The sequence below is a fragment of the Arvicanthis niloticus genome, chromosome X (genome assembly GCF_011762505.2).
Source record: "Arvicanthis niloticus isolate mArvNil1 chromosome X, mArvNil1.pat.X, whole genome shotgun sequence".
Lineage (NCBI taxonomy): Eukaryota > Metazoa > Chordata > Mammalia > Rodentia > Muridae > Arvicanthis > Arvicanthis niloticus.
Window position 1 is genome coordinate 110,147,441 of NC_047679.1, and position 15,029 is coordinate 110,162,469.

General features: G+C 40.0%; 1 pseudogene; it reads right to left on the reverse strand.

Annotated features, from left to right (window-relative positions):
• Window positions 1-13,922: 13,922 nt before the first annotated feature.
• On the reverse strand, window positions 13,923-14,673 carry LOC117695128 (serine/threonine-protein phosphatase 2A 56 kDa regulatory subunit gamma isoform pseudogene; annotated as a pseudogene).
• Between the last annotated feature and the right edge of the window lie 356 nt (window positions 14,674-15,029).

Below are 15,029 nucleotides of genomic sequence, written 5' to 3' on the forward strand. Positions count from 1 at the left end.
TATTTTACCTTTTTATATTCAGTCTTGAATAGGGCACAGGAGAAGTTCTTTTTGCTAATCAACAGTTGTTCACAAACCCCTCTCACTACTCCTCCCAGATTCACTGGACCTCCTAATCCACCCAGTGTCTTGTCCTTTATTTAAAACCCCATGGAGTCCAATTTGTGTTGGCCAAGTGTTCTTCGATGTGTGGTCTTCCAACTGAAGTATGGATGACCTATTAGGAGTCATATCCTTAATTAAATCAACTCTCTTTCAGAATCTATTGCCCATAGTTCCATGGTTAGGGGTAGGATTTCATGCCCTATCCACATGCTGAGAGTTTGTCTGGCTTGAGTTCATAAGTGCAACTGCCATGTTGTGTCTAGAAAATACTGTTTTGTTGTAGCCATCTACTTCTTTTGGCTCTTATAGGGATCAGGCCCCCCCATTCCATGATGCTCCATGAACTTTGGTGAGAGGGTGTCATATAGACGCCCATTTATGGATGAGTATTTTATAGTCTCTTATAATGGGACACACTGATAAATTGTGTTTCCTTATGTTAATTGCCATCTACTGCAAGATCTACAGAGAATCACAGCTGATCAGAGTCCAGAGAATGGGTAATTTAGTAATGTTCAGCCCTAAAATGAACATCTATATCACACCCCTCCACACATGGCTCAGGGACCATCATGGAAGAAGGGGCAGAAAGATCCTAAGAGACAGAAGTTGTGGGGCATTGCTACAAGAGAGTGTCTTCTGGTCATGTCAAGGCCATTGCCCTCAGGAACTCACAGAAGCTCTGGCATACTTAAAATTGCAGTACAGATGGAGGGGAGCTCAGGAAACCCCACCCCTATCTGAGGAGCTTTGGCAGTTGAAGGATGCTGGGGTTTGGTACAATCTGTTTTCTTAATGAAAGAGACCCCTGGTTGGTTGCCTATGTACTCTCCGGTGGAAGGTCTGAAATCTGTGCACAGAAAACACCACCAATTGAGTTATATAAAATAAGGACATAAACATTGGAGGGGAACCAAGAGGCATTCATTACATCCATATCTGAAGCTCTCAAACAATGGACTAAAATTTAAACAAACAAAACATAGAAGAGAGGGCATGGAGAATGAGTCCCCCCCTTCATGTCCTCCACTACAAGCTCATATATGGCTCCGTACTACCTGACTGTAGAATGCAGCACTTTTCATGGAGGTAGGAGACTTGGCAAGTGAGGGAGGGGGCAATGGCCATCAGTGTGGACCAGCGTTTGGATATACCTGTCCTACTGCCTGAACTTACCCAGATTCAGCCATGAAGGCAGGCCCTTCACACATCTTCAGAGCAGCTTGTCACCATAAGTTTAGCTGTACCTTCCTACCCCCTGTATTCTAAAAGCTCCCTTTGCTTCCACCCAAGTCATGTAATGATCCAAGCCCTGGACGAGACTTGCTGAGAGACCTGGGTTTTCATTCCCACATATGGTTTTACAGCCGCAACACTGTATCCAAAGTAATGAGATGGATTAGAGTAGCCAGGCCCCTCAACATAGCTTCTTCCCCTTTCCAAATACTGAGGACACTCTGTTCTCTTTGCCTGGCCTGAGAAGTCTCACACAGCTGGAAGCTACTCATCACAAAATTAAAGATTTCAGAGAAAATATTATCTGGAACTCCTCTCCTTCATCTTTTTTCTTTTTTCATTTTTAAAATAGAATCTCTGCCTGGTTACACTCCTACCCCATCCCCACCCAAGCCCAGAGTCAAGTGGAATGAATGCAGAGAAGTTGTCCTGTTTTCTGAGCAGTGAAGAAATGGGAAATTCAATATGTGTTTACAATGACAGCAAAGTTAAAATAGCTCATCTCACGCTACATTGCCAAATGAAGGATAACAGAGACGTAAACATTGTCCTTAGAAAGATTCTTTTAGAGGAAAAGTATGAATCGAGTCATTTACTGAAGCAATGTTTGAACAGATGGTGTGATTAACAGCTAACATGTAAGCCATCTTGGGAGTTTATGGAAAAGTAAACAAGGGGAGCTAACAAGAAATCACTGTATTCCCCCAAAGCTTCTTTCATTCATTTCACCAGGAAAATTGGAAAGTGTGTGTTTTGCAGGACTGCATTTCCTTGGGGGAAGTTCAGTGTGAGCTGAGCAGAGGGTCTCTTTATAGCAAGTCCTCATAGATGCAGAACTGAGCTTTGAACTGACCACTCAAACTGACCAGTTCTTAGAAGCCTGGTCCTTCTACATATATGACCCTTCTCCCTTAAGCACCACAGCTTTTCTATCTTTAAAATATGGCTGTAGTTAGAAACTCACTTTCTAATGGATACTCAGGGCAGTCCAAGTGACTCTCAAAAACAATACAGATTGTCATTGTTGCCTCTTAGGGGTTGTGAGCAAATCTCTATTGCTCAAGACAGTGTGACCTTAGAACCTTAAGTCAGATGATTCTAGCTGGATCTGACCTGAAATCTTCTCTCTTGTAGTTTAGCATCCATGGTTCCAGAAAATACTATGAAAGATGCCAAGGGAGAGAAGCAATTAACAGTTTTATCCAGATGCAACACCTATGAACCATAACAATTACTAACATATGATATGTATGGAGCTCATGTGTTGATGGCATCCAACATCTGTCTAATAGGCTTAAGGCTCACTCAACAGGAAGGAAATCATTCCAGCTGCTGGAAATGGAACCAGCTTCCAAGAACTAGTAAAGTAGGTATAGCTACCACCACTTATCAAAGAAGGCTCTTTTATAGTAACTGGAGTGTAATAGAAAACCACAACTAAACACAATATAGACATCAACAGATCGTGGCCAACCCAACCCCAATGAATACATCTATATTACAGCTTCTGCATATATGATTCAGGGAACTCAAGGAAAAGGGCTCAGAAAGATTGTCAGAGGCAGAATACCGGGAAGTCTGCTGTAAAGCAGTGTCTGCTAAAAAATGGCTATAGAAATAAGTCTGGGACAATGGCAGCCTCAGTGGACATATTAACATGGAAGGTGGAAATTTTTGCAAGGTTACACTCCTAGACAAAGGAATGCAGACAACTAATGGCAGCTGGGAGAAGAAGAATTAGCCTTTTCCAAGGATGAGCCCCTGTATTGGTTGTTCAATACAGAGTGGTCAGCCCTGAACATATACATAGAAACAACAAAACAATGCATATATGTACATATATGCAACAATAATACATATAACATATATATGTATATAAGTATACATATATATAACAATAATAATCAAAGAAAAGGAGACTATCAACTTGTGAATGGTAGGGTGGGTTATGAGAGGAATTTCAGGAAGGGTAGCTTTGAGGGTTCTGAAGAGAGAAAAGGGAGAAGGGAAAGTGATGTTAGTCTACTTCAATTAAAACCATTTGATTTCATTCTTGGTTTCTTCTTTGACCCATACAACATTCAGTGATGAGTTGTTTACTGTCTGGGGATTTTTGTATTCTGTAGAGATTTGTTTGCTGTCAATTTTATGTTTTATTGCATTGAGGTCAGATAGGAAATGGAGTGATGACTTGTCTATTGGAGGAAGTGGAGTGTTAAAATCACCTTCTGTTGACGGATTGATGTTAATCTGTGTCTCATAATTCAGTAGTAGGTTTTATTTATTTATTTATTTATTTATTTATTTATTTATTTATTTATTATGAAATTGGGTGCCTCCGAGTTTGGTGCATACGTTTTTAGGATGGTAATCTCTCCTTGGTTAACTATTCTCTCGATTGAAATGAAGTGTCCCTCTTCATCTGATTAGTTTTAATTTGAAGTCTATTTTGTCAGATATTAGAATATAACAAGGATGGATGTGGCAACCCAGTAGGAGGAAAACAGTCCACAAAGCAGGCAAGAGTCAGAAACACTGCACTCCACACCCCCACTCTCAGTGTTAGGAGTCCCATAAGAACACCTGACTACACAAACATAAGGTATATGCAGAGGACCTAGCTCAGACCCACAGAGGGTCTGTGTTTGTCATTTTAGTTTCTCTGAGCCCCCGTGAGTCCTGCTTAGTTGATTCTGTGGGCCATCTTCTCATGGTGTCCTCAACCCTTCTGGCTCCTACAACCCTTCCTCCTCCTCTTCTTTGGGGTTTCCCTCATTCTGCTTAATGTTCTGATGTGGGTCTCTGCATCTGCATTGGTTGCCAGACGACACCTAGGCTAGGTGTTAAAGGACAATCATGTTATAATCCACAGACTCAGATGATAACTGGGCTAGGCACCAATCTATAACTCTAGCAGAATATCATTAGGGATCTTTTTTGCCAGTCTTGTTTGGTCATATCCTGGGTCTCTGGGGGCTGTCCTGCTTCTGGTTCCTGGCCATCCAGTGTCAGTCTGGATGCTGACTTGCTCTTTTGGCATGGGTCACAACTTGGACCAGTCATGAGTTGGCCACTCCCACAAGTTCTGGATCAAAATTGCTCCAGCAAGTCTTGTAGGTAGGACAGATTGTAGGTCCAAGGTTTTGTGGCTGGGTTGATGTCCCAGTCTCACAGCTAGGAGCTTATTCCAGTTGCAGAAGATGGCCAGTTTGGGCTCTACTTCCTCCATTACTATGAGATTCCACTAGGGTCACTCTCTTAGATTCAAGGGTGTTACTACTGTACTAGGTTTCTATTTCATCCCCCAAGTGCCCCTCAATTCCATTAATCTCATCCAGTACTCTCTACCTCTGTCTCTTTAGCCCCCTCCTCATTTCTCCTGATCCCATCCTGATCCACAAAATCTATTCTATTTCCCTTCCTAGGGAGATCCATGAGTCCCCTCTTGATTGCCTTCTTGTAATTTAGACTCTCTGGGTCTATGGATTTTAACATGATTGTCCTTTATTTAATAGCTAATATACACTTAAAAGAGAGTAGATACCATGCTTGTCTTTCTGTGTCTGGGTTACCCTACTCAGTACAATATTTTCTTTTTTCTTTTTTTGGTTTTTTCAAGACAGGGTTTCTCTGTGTAGCCTTGGCGGACCTGGAACTCACTCTGTAGACCAGGCTGGCCTCAAACTCAGAAATCCGCCTTCCTCTGCCTCCCAAGTGCTGGGATTAAAGGCGTGCGCCACCACCGCCCGGCAGTACAATATTTTCTAGTTCCATCCATTTGCCTAAAAATTTAATGATGTCATTGTTTTTAACCAATGAGTAGCATTCCATTGTGTAGATGGACCATGTTTTCTTTATTCATTCTTCAGTTGAGGGACATCTAGATTGTTTCCAGTTTCTAGCTTATTATGAATAAAGCTGCAATGATCAGTGTTGAACAAGTATCCTTGTGGTAGGATGGACCATCCTTTGGGTACATGCCTGAGAATGGTATAGCTGGATCTTGAAGTAGATTTCCTAAAGAATTGCCATATTGATTTCCATAGTGGCTCTATCAGCTTGCATTCCCTTGTTCCACATTTTTACCTTCATGAGCTTGTGGTTTTGTCTTAGCCATTCTGACTGGTGTAAGATGGAATATAAAACCAGTTTTAGTTTACATTTGCTTGATAGCTGAGGATATTGAACATCTCTTTAAGTGTTTCTCAGCCATTTTTGACTCCTCTGTTGAGAATTACCTTTTAGATTTCCATCCCATTTTTAAATTGGATTGTTTCATTTGTTGATGTCTAGTTTCTTGAGTTGTTTATATATTTTGGATATTAGTCCTCAGTCAGATGTAGAGTTGGTAAAAATCTTTTCCCATTCCATAGGCTGACATTTTTTGTTCCATTGACAATGTCCTTTGCCTTACAGTTTTCCATGATGTCTCATTTATTAATTGTCTACCTTAGCGTCTGTGCTATTGTTGTTCTGTTTGGGAAGTTGTCTCCTATGCCAATATGTTCAAGGTTATTCCAAATTTTCTTTTCTATCAAGTACAGAGTATCTGGTTTTATGTTGAGGTGTTTGATCCACTTGACCTTGAGTTTTGTGCTGGATGATAGATATGGCTCTATCTGCATTCTTCTATATGCCAACATACAGTTAATCCAGCACTATTTGATGTAGCTACTTTCTTTTTTGTTCATTGTATATTTCTGGCTTCTTCAATAACCAGGTGTCTATAGATGTGTGGCTTTACATCATGGTCTTCAATTTGATTCCATTGATTCACTTGTCTCTTTTCATGCCATTACCATTCATTTTTATTACTATAGTAATATATTGAGTACATATAGTATATATAGTAATATTTTGAGTACAACTCAAAATCAGAGATAGTGACACTTCCAGATTTTTTTTATTATACAGGATTGTTTGAGCTATCCTTGATTCTTTTTCCATGTGAACTTGCATATTATTGGCACAAAGCAGACAAGCTCATCAGTGGCATAGACCTGAAGACCTAGACATAAATCTACATCCCTATGAACATCTTGGTGAGGTTGTGAAGCCAAGAACCTTTATATGTTGCTCTTCAGGATATCAACTAGTATATCTGCAATGGGAATCAGTAGGGAAGCTCCTCAAATGTGAAAAACACATTTGGAGTGATGGTCCAATGGTTCAGAGCACTTACTACCTTGCAGAGGACCCAAGTTTGATTTCCAGCACCCACATACATGTTGCCCACAATCACCTTTAAATACAGTTCCAGGGTATCTGACTCCCTCTTCTGGCTTCTGTGGTCACCAGGTACATGTGGTCTACATATATACACATAGACAAAACACTTCTACATAAAAATAAAATAAAAATAAATAAACCTTAAAACCCCCAAAATAAGACTGCCACACTATTCAGTTATCTAAAACATGAATTTATACTACTGATTGTTGATATTGTCTGCTTGATAGAAATTATAATAACCTGGATGTCTCTGATGGAAATTTTAGAGAGATTTAATTGAGATGTAAGGATTTGCCATGGGTGTGGGTGAACTCTTTCTATTTGCTAGTGTTTCAGAGCAAATACAAAGGAAAAATGAGCTGAATATTGGCTTTCATCATTTTATATAGCCTGACTGTGAATAAAATGTGACCAGATACTTCATGCTCCTGCTGTCACTTTTTCCAACCAGGATAGACTATACCCCCAAAACTATGAGATGAAAAGAACCCTTTCTCCTTTAAAAGTAGCTCTCTGCCCATTATTTTATCATACAATTAAAAAAGACAACTAGTATAATACTGAGTATTCTAATCCAACATACCAAAAAAATGTGCATACACTTTTAAGAAATTTTAATTTTTGCTATATGCTTCACAATAGGCTCTAGCCTAAAGGATAAAGAAAATGTGCTAAATATACAGTGTACCAGTTAGTTTAAATCAACTTAACACAAACTAGAGTCATTTGTGAACAGAGACTCTCAAATGAGAAAAAATGCCTCTATAATACTGGCCTATGGGAAAGACCAACAGATTCAACCAACCTGGATGCTTGGGGCTCACAGAGACAGAACCACCAACCAAAGGACATACAGGGCTGGACCTAGGCCGCCCTGCACATAAGTAGTATATGTGCAGCTTGGTCTTCATATGGGTCCCAAACAGCTGGAACTGGGGCTATCACAACAGCTATTGCCTGTCTGTGGGATCTGTTTCTCTAGCTCGGCTGTATTGTCTGGCCTCAGTGGGAGAGGATGGGCCTAATCTTGTAGAGACTTGAAGTGCCAGGGTGGAGAGATACCCAGGGGAGTCCCATCTGCTTAGAGAAGAAGGGGAGGAGGGATGAGGGAAAAGTTGTGGAAGGGAGTGACCAGAAGGTGGGCAATGAGTAGTATGCAAAGTGAATAAGTAAAAATAAATTAATTAATTAAAAAAGACTGGCCTGTGGGGCTGTCTCATCATTAGTGATTTATGGAGGAGGGCTTATCTTCTATAAGAAAGCAGGCTGAGCAAGCCACAAGGAGCAAGCAAGCCAGCATGACCTCTGCATCAGGACTGCTGACTCTAGGTTGCTCCCTTGAGTTATCTTCATTTCCCTGAATGATGGGCTATACACTATGAGAGAAAATAAGTTCTATCCTCTTCTTATTACTGTTGGTCACAATGTTTTACCACAGCAATGAACACCCAAACTAAGACATAAAAAAACGTAACTTTCAGCTACAATGAAAAATAAAGTTATCACTTCCATAGCAAAGTGGACAAAACTGCAGGTCGTTATGCTATATGAAGTAAGCTACACTAAAAAATTATGTTCAGAATCTCTCTGTCTCTGTTTGTCTTGCTGTCTATCTCTCTGTCTCTGTCTTTCTCTATGTGTAGGATATGAAATTAAAATAGGTACTATGAGATGGGAGGATGATATCTGAAGGGAGAGTGGCAGGGTCCACATGATAGTAACGTACTTAATGACACAAAAGCAGAAGGCACTAGTTGGAGGGATGAAATAGTGATGGAAGGTTGGGAAAGCAGCGTTGTAAATAAGAACAAAATATAATTATATATGTGTATGAAAACATAATGAAACTTCTGACTTTGTATCCCAACTAAAATGAAATTAAGTTAAAACTGACTAGTTGAACCATAATTAAATAAAGCTTTTGCTGATGAACCACACATTTGGTTACAGGACATAGAAAAATTAATCTAGAACAAAGTTGGAATCATCTTTTTAATAGCCAGCATTCTTAATGTCAAAAGGTTCTATGAAGGCAGCAGGAGAAGAAAATGATTTTGCCCAGCTGTAAGCTAAGATTCTAAGAACCCTGTGAACTACAATAACACACTTCCAGAAAGATATGTTCTCTGATGCCATAGTGGCATAGTGCCATTGGAGTAGCTGACAACTGTCTGATTGAATCTGCTTAGCTGAAGAAATACATGCCAGGTAATTTAAACCTGGACAAATTATGGCCAGGAGGCCATAGTTGCCAGGGAGAAACCCTATATTATTTTGCTATACGGACATGATGTCAAACTGTCTCCAAAATACTTATGTTTGTACCCCTAGATTAGTGCTTCTCTCAGCCTTTGTCAGAGAAGTTTCCACTTGCTGTGGTAAGGGTTAATGCAAAAACTCAAAACAGATTAATGCAGAGAAAATATCTTGTGAAGTATGTGGAAGCATCACCTGTCAATAAAAAAGCTGCTGGCCTATTAGCATAGGCAGGAAATAGGAGGTGGGAGTTCCAGCAGGAAGAAAAGATTCTGGGATAGAGTCAGGCAGGGGAGAAGATTCCCCAAATTTCCAAGGTATGTTGTAGCATGAACCTGAGGAGATATAACTAACCATGTGGCAGGACTTAAAGTAAATGAGGTAATTGAGTTACAAGCTAGCAATAACAAGTCAATTCTTTTTGCCTAGTAAATTATTCATAAATAATTAAGTCTCAGAGTCATTTATTTTGGGAACTGGGGCATCAGTGGAAAAGCCCAGTTACAGGTCAAAGTGCTGAGAATAAGGGACATTTGTGTGCTCATCCCTAAATGGAACATCTGTATCATACACTTCAAAGCTCATGGAACATCGTGGCAGAAGGGATGGAAAAAATGTTAAGAGCCCAAAGATGTGGAAGAGTGCTGTGGGATGCTGTTTTCTGCACATGACAAAGACGATGAACCCATTAACTCACAGAAACATTGGCTACCTGAACAAGGTCAGGCCTATCAATATTCCATCACTGACTAGGGAGGGGCTTATAAATCCCCACATGTCTCTGAGGACCCATAAGGAGATTTTGGTTTTGGGGAGATGGAGGAGCCATACAACTCAGTGGTGTGGCCACTGGTAATTTTTCTTTTCTCTAGTAGACAAAAACTGCTATCCAGGCTCAGATAAGTAACCCCAATTAAACTTAGTGGGTAAATAAAACAGACATCAAAGTTCAGGAGAAAATGAAGAAGAAGAAGGAGGAGGAGGAGGAAGAGGAGGAAGAGGAAGAGGAAGAGGAAGAGGAGGAAGAGCAGGAGAGATTTATTGAGTGGTAAGAAACAGTGTTATGGATGGTGTACTACTGAAGTATATTGTATAAATAAATATTTGTGAAATGATGAAAAAGTAAATTAAAAAGGCAAGTAATCCAGAGACAAATAAATGATTAATTGATTATAATGCTCAAACAGAAATTGAAATACACAATCCTTGACAAAAGAGGTAATTAATAATTATTAAAAGAATATAATATGTTAATATCACATAAACAAGAGAAATTAATGAAAGATAAATGACTCTGGAATTATGCTCATGTATTTATAGTGACCTCCAATTTTGAAAAGGTCACATTCCATTCAATGGTCCAATGATACCTTTAGTGGCTAATGGTGCCAAAAAATTCATAGTCATATGCAGCAAAAAGAGCTTCAGTTTACCTTTTGCCTTGTGTAAAATTAATTGCTTGTAGATTAAAATTATTATCTACCATTAATAATATTCTAAAAAACAACATTGGAAAAATCTCTGTGATCTTGGTTTAAGGAAAACATTTTTTAAATGTAACAAAAATCCATAAAAATCCATAAAAAATAAACTGATTAACTGAAGTTTTTTTTTTGAGACAGGGTTTCTCTGTATAACCCTGGCTGTCCTGGAACTCACTCTCTAGACCAGGCTGGCCTCGAACTCAGAAATCCGCCTGCCTCTGCCTCCCAAGTGCTGGGATTAAAGGCATGCGCCACCACTGCCCGGTTTAACTGAACTTCATCAAAGCTATAAACTTCTGTTTGCAGGACATGCAAACAAGAGACCAGAAGAAAGATATTGTGATGTTACAACATTTATATCCTGACTATATAAGGCTTCATATATGGATGTCCGGAATATATAAATTGGATTTAATTAATCTGATTTTTTGAATTGGCTGTGATATGTGCATAAACATTTCACCCATGAAGACATTGAATGGAAGGCAATAAGCATATAAAAATATGCTCAGAGTCATTCTTTATTGGGGAAATGAAAGTTACAAACATTGAATGTGTGTTCCATCACACACCCGTTCCATCTGCTAAAACTGACAAAACTATGTCAAAGGTTGGCAAGAACGTGGTCCAACTGGAATCCTCATGTACTGTCTGTGGAAATGTAAAATGTCAAAGCTTTGGAACACCAGGAGTCTTTTAAAATTTAAATATCTGTTTGCCATATAATCCAGACATTTTATACCTGTTTTCATCCAAGAAAAGTAAAAGTATATATTCCTGCAGTGATTTGTACACAAATATTTGTATCAGCTTCCCTCATCTTTCCTCCACTTCTAATCTCCTTCCTTTTCTCCCCCTCTTCATTACATTTTCTTAGGCTGGGTTTGAGCTCCTGAACTCAAGTGAACCTATCTGCTTCAGTCTCTGGACCCGATAGGCCCCAGGACCTGATTCTTTCTGTCTTTTGTTATGTTATAAATACACTTGCCTGTGAATGCACAACAGAAGACTCAGAGATGACCTTGTACATGGTCTATATATGCTTAGAAACTGAACATCTCACAGGGAGAGTAGTAAATCAAAGTGAGTGACCAGCAGGAAAGGACAGACAGTATTCTGGAGCATCTATCCCTTGTTTGGTGAATGAGAACTTGCAATGGACCTTATTTAGAGCTAGTTGTGCCCCAAGTACTAGGGTTTTCCTGGTATAAGGTCCTGGATTTTATTTACCATGCATCTGGGCACAGCTCACACCATTTGGGGTCTTGCAGGCAAAACTGGACAGCCAAAGATGGCTGGATGCATTCCTGAGTTGTGTTGTAGTGGATTTACTGCATTGCTTCCATCTTCATCTGCAAGCTGCTGCAAAACCAACAAGAATTTGGTGCATTGGTTGTTGCTACAGCAATGTAACTCCATGGGCTCCGGATGATGCCACTGGCAAATCTCACCCCTTTTCTGATGTTCAGATGCAGCCACCAACACACATCCTAGCAGCAGAGAACTCCATCTGTCTTGAAAGCTAACCTCACATCCAGGTAATAGAACTCATTATGGAGTCTCTCAGTGGAGTCTATGGAGTTAGAAAAGCCTGCAGCAAAGTTTCTTGGTTATGATTTGTGAATTGATAACTGTCTTCTGAAGGTAGGGGCAGCTTTGAACTGGAGATGCTGATGGCTAAGCCTGATAGGAACGCTTTTGAGAATTGTATGACATCTTACTAAATTATGCACTAGACTACACAGTGAAGAAGATTCTCATCACTTTGCACAGAAAACTCCTACCTCTGAGCCTAAATCTCAACACCTTCAATGGGTTAAGGGAAACTGTAAGAAAGGCAAGTAAAATGCTATTGCTTCATATAGGAAAATATCTTTCTGTGCACAGGATGGCACTGCTCTGTACCAACTTATTGTCATTGGTCTTACTTCAGGAAACAAAGATATTCTAGTACCACAAGCAATGAAGTGGAATAGGTGTTTTCCCTGCAGCAATAAAGCCTAGCAGGGCCACAAGCTGCATAGCTCACAGACCCTGTTCTTACTGATGGTACTAGAGCCAGGAGTGGTGAGGCCGTTGGGCCCAGACTCTTCTATAGGCTATCAGTTAAGGCAGGGAATGGGACAATCTGTTGACCTCACAGATAGTACATGGTGGGATGTGATAGCTCCAGCACTGCCTGTGGTATTGAGCTCAGGTGTTGGCCTGGGAGATTAAAGAAAGACTCAGACTCCGGGTCATTTGTTATGAGAGAAGGCCTTTACTGGGCAGGTTCAATATATACACCAAGCCATGGAAGGAAAGACACAAACTCAGGAAAAAACAGGAACTCAACTGGGGGCAATAGGATGTCAAATGTAAATTCCCTTCCTGGGGCATCATCCTTTAACAGGACGTTTTGTTCTTAGAAAAGCTGCAGAATGTTACTTTGCAGACAGCAGCACACTGAAAGTCTCAGCCAGGGCATAGCAGCCCTTTGGGGTCCTACAAGTCTCTTGTTTTTATTTTATAGGTGAATAGCATCTGTCTTAGGCTACCTTTGGTCAATACCAATTACCCGTCATTGGGAATCCCTGCCAGCCTCAGGGCTCATGTCTTAGGTAGGTAAGGACTGCAAAGGAGTTGCCTGTCATTGACTAACTATTTTTCGTAAAGGCTGAGAAAAACATGGGCAATAGGGTTCTCTCATGCCAGTGACACAAGCACCTGCTTAGTAATTGCCTGGGACTGGGTCTGCTGTCTGCAAAAGTGGCAAATAAATATCAATCCTGCTGCAGCTTTTTCAGTAGTCCTGTTGGTGGAAACTATGACTGGCCAGGTCGAGCTTCTTATCCCCATTGGCATCAGAACTAGGGAGGTTCTTCTCAAAGCTCCAGTAGATCTATGCCTGGGCAAGGCTCTATAGTGACAGGGTGCACACAACTCTCAGGAATCCAAACAGGACTTTCAGCATCTTTAGGAAAAACACAAACAGAGCCTCTCACCCTGACTAACTTAGGTGTAAATCAGGGCCTTTCCATACACCTGATGACAATTCTTTCCATTTCACTAAGCCCAGTGCCTTCAAGACTCATTTTTAATGTCTGTCTGCTGTAGACAATGCATCTTTATCCACTAATAAAAATTAAAATATATAAAATAAAGGATAATCTTGCATGGGATGAGGTAAAGTCCCCCCTTTTGTTTTTTCTAGATAAATTTTAAAATTTAAATGTGTTCTTTCTACTATAGCCTGGCCTTTAACAACTGAGCCATCTCTCTAGCCCTGAGTTACTAGTTAAACCAACTTTCTATTATCAAAGTTGTGAAATTTTAATCATACCCAATAAACACCTTTTTAACATAAAACATAGAATAACAATCATTCGAAGAATGGAACAAAACAGACAATTAACACACATGGACAGATTGGCATGCCAAGGACATACAATAGGCAGGGAAAGCAGAACTAAGTATTTCTCCAGTAAGAGCCAGAGAGAAAGCAGGACGTCTCCTAATTTTCTCCTGCTCCTGGAGGGCTCTGAAACATCCTTTTTCTTCTCTTTTGCTAACATAGCCAGAGAGAGGACAACTGCTTTTTTGACCCCCCCCATCCATTTTTTGGCTAACTGTCAGAAAAGAAGCTCCATGATTTTCACAAATTCTGATGGTTCAATTACATCTAAAATTTCTTCTAATTCATTTAAGAACATTACTTCTTTTGGACTGTGAGTCTTTGGCCAGTTTTTGAGAAGTGCCATTACCACTGGTTCAGTGAGGGTGCTGTTCTTCTCTAAAAGCTGCATGACACAGCATGCCAGCTTGAGATGGTAGACACTCAGGTATCTCACTTTGTGCAAGGGCAGCAACACCTTCAACAGGAAAATCTTGTGCTCTTCCTTTAGTGGCAAGGCAAATCCATTAATTATACTTCCTAGGGTCTCCAGTAATTCTGCCATGTCATTGTGGTGCTCTGTCTCATAGATAAACTTATAAAATATATTATTGATCTGTTTTCTGATGTAAGCACACAGGCCTAAGAACTTCACATAGATTCTGTGCAGGGTCTTTTTTAGAAAATCTCTCTCCCGAGGATCCTTGCTGTCAAAGAGTTCTAGAAGCTGCAATACAAACTTCTGATCAATATATTTCTTTTCTATATTGGGCTGGATATCTGGAGACTCTAAAAATCTTAAGAGAAATTCATAAACAAGCTGCAGATGAGGCCAGGCTGGTTCTAATGTTGGTTCATCTTCTGGGTCGAATTCTGCTCCTGTAGGATTGGAGGAGGGTGGCAAGGTTCGAAACATTTTAACTGCAAACATGTGGGGTAAATGGGCTCTGTGATCGCGTTTCAGTTGTGGATGATATGTTCCACCATTTTGCCTAGCACAGCTTGCTTTACTTCCTTCCACTTCAGGTCACTCAGTGGGTAAGAAGCAATGTCAAAGAGGACACAACACTGACATAGTTTTTGGATGAAAAGCTTCTCTTGATCCACAGGAGGAACATCTTGTAAAGATGGGAGTTTTTGCAGTTCTTTATTATTGCTGGCATTAAACCGTGAAGAGTTCTGCCATTTGTCTTTTTTTTTTTTCATTTTAGTATTTTATTTTTTTTAATTTTATTTTATTTACATTTAAGATGCCATCCCCTTTCCCCATTTCCCCTCCCTAGAAAACCCCTGTCCCATGCCCCCCTTTCCTTTTTGCTTTTATACAATTTTTTTTAAATGTT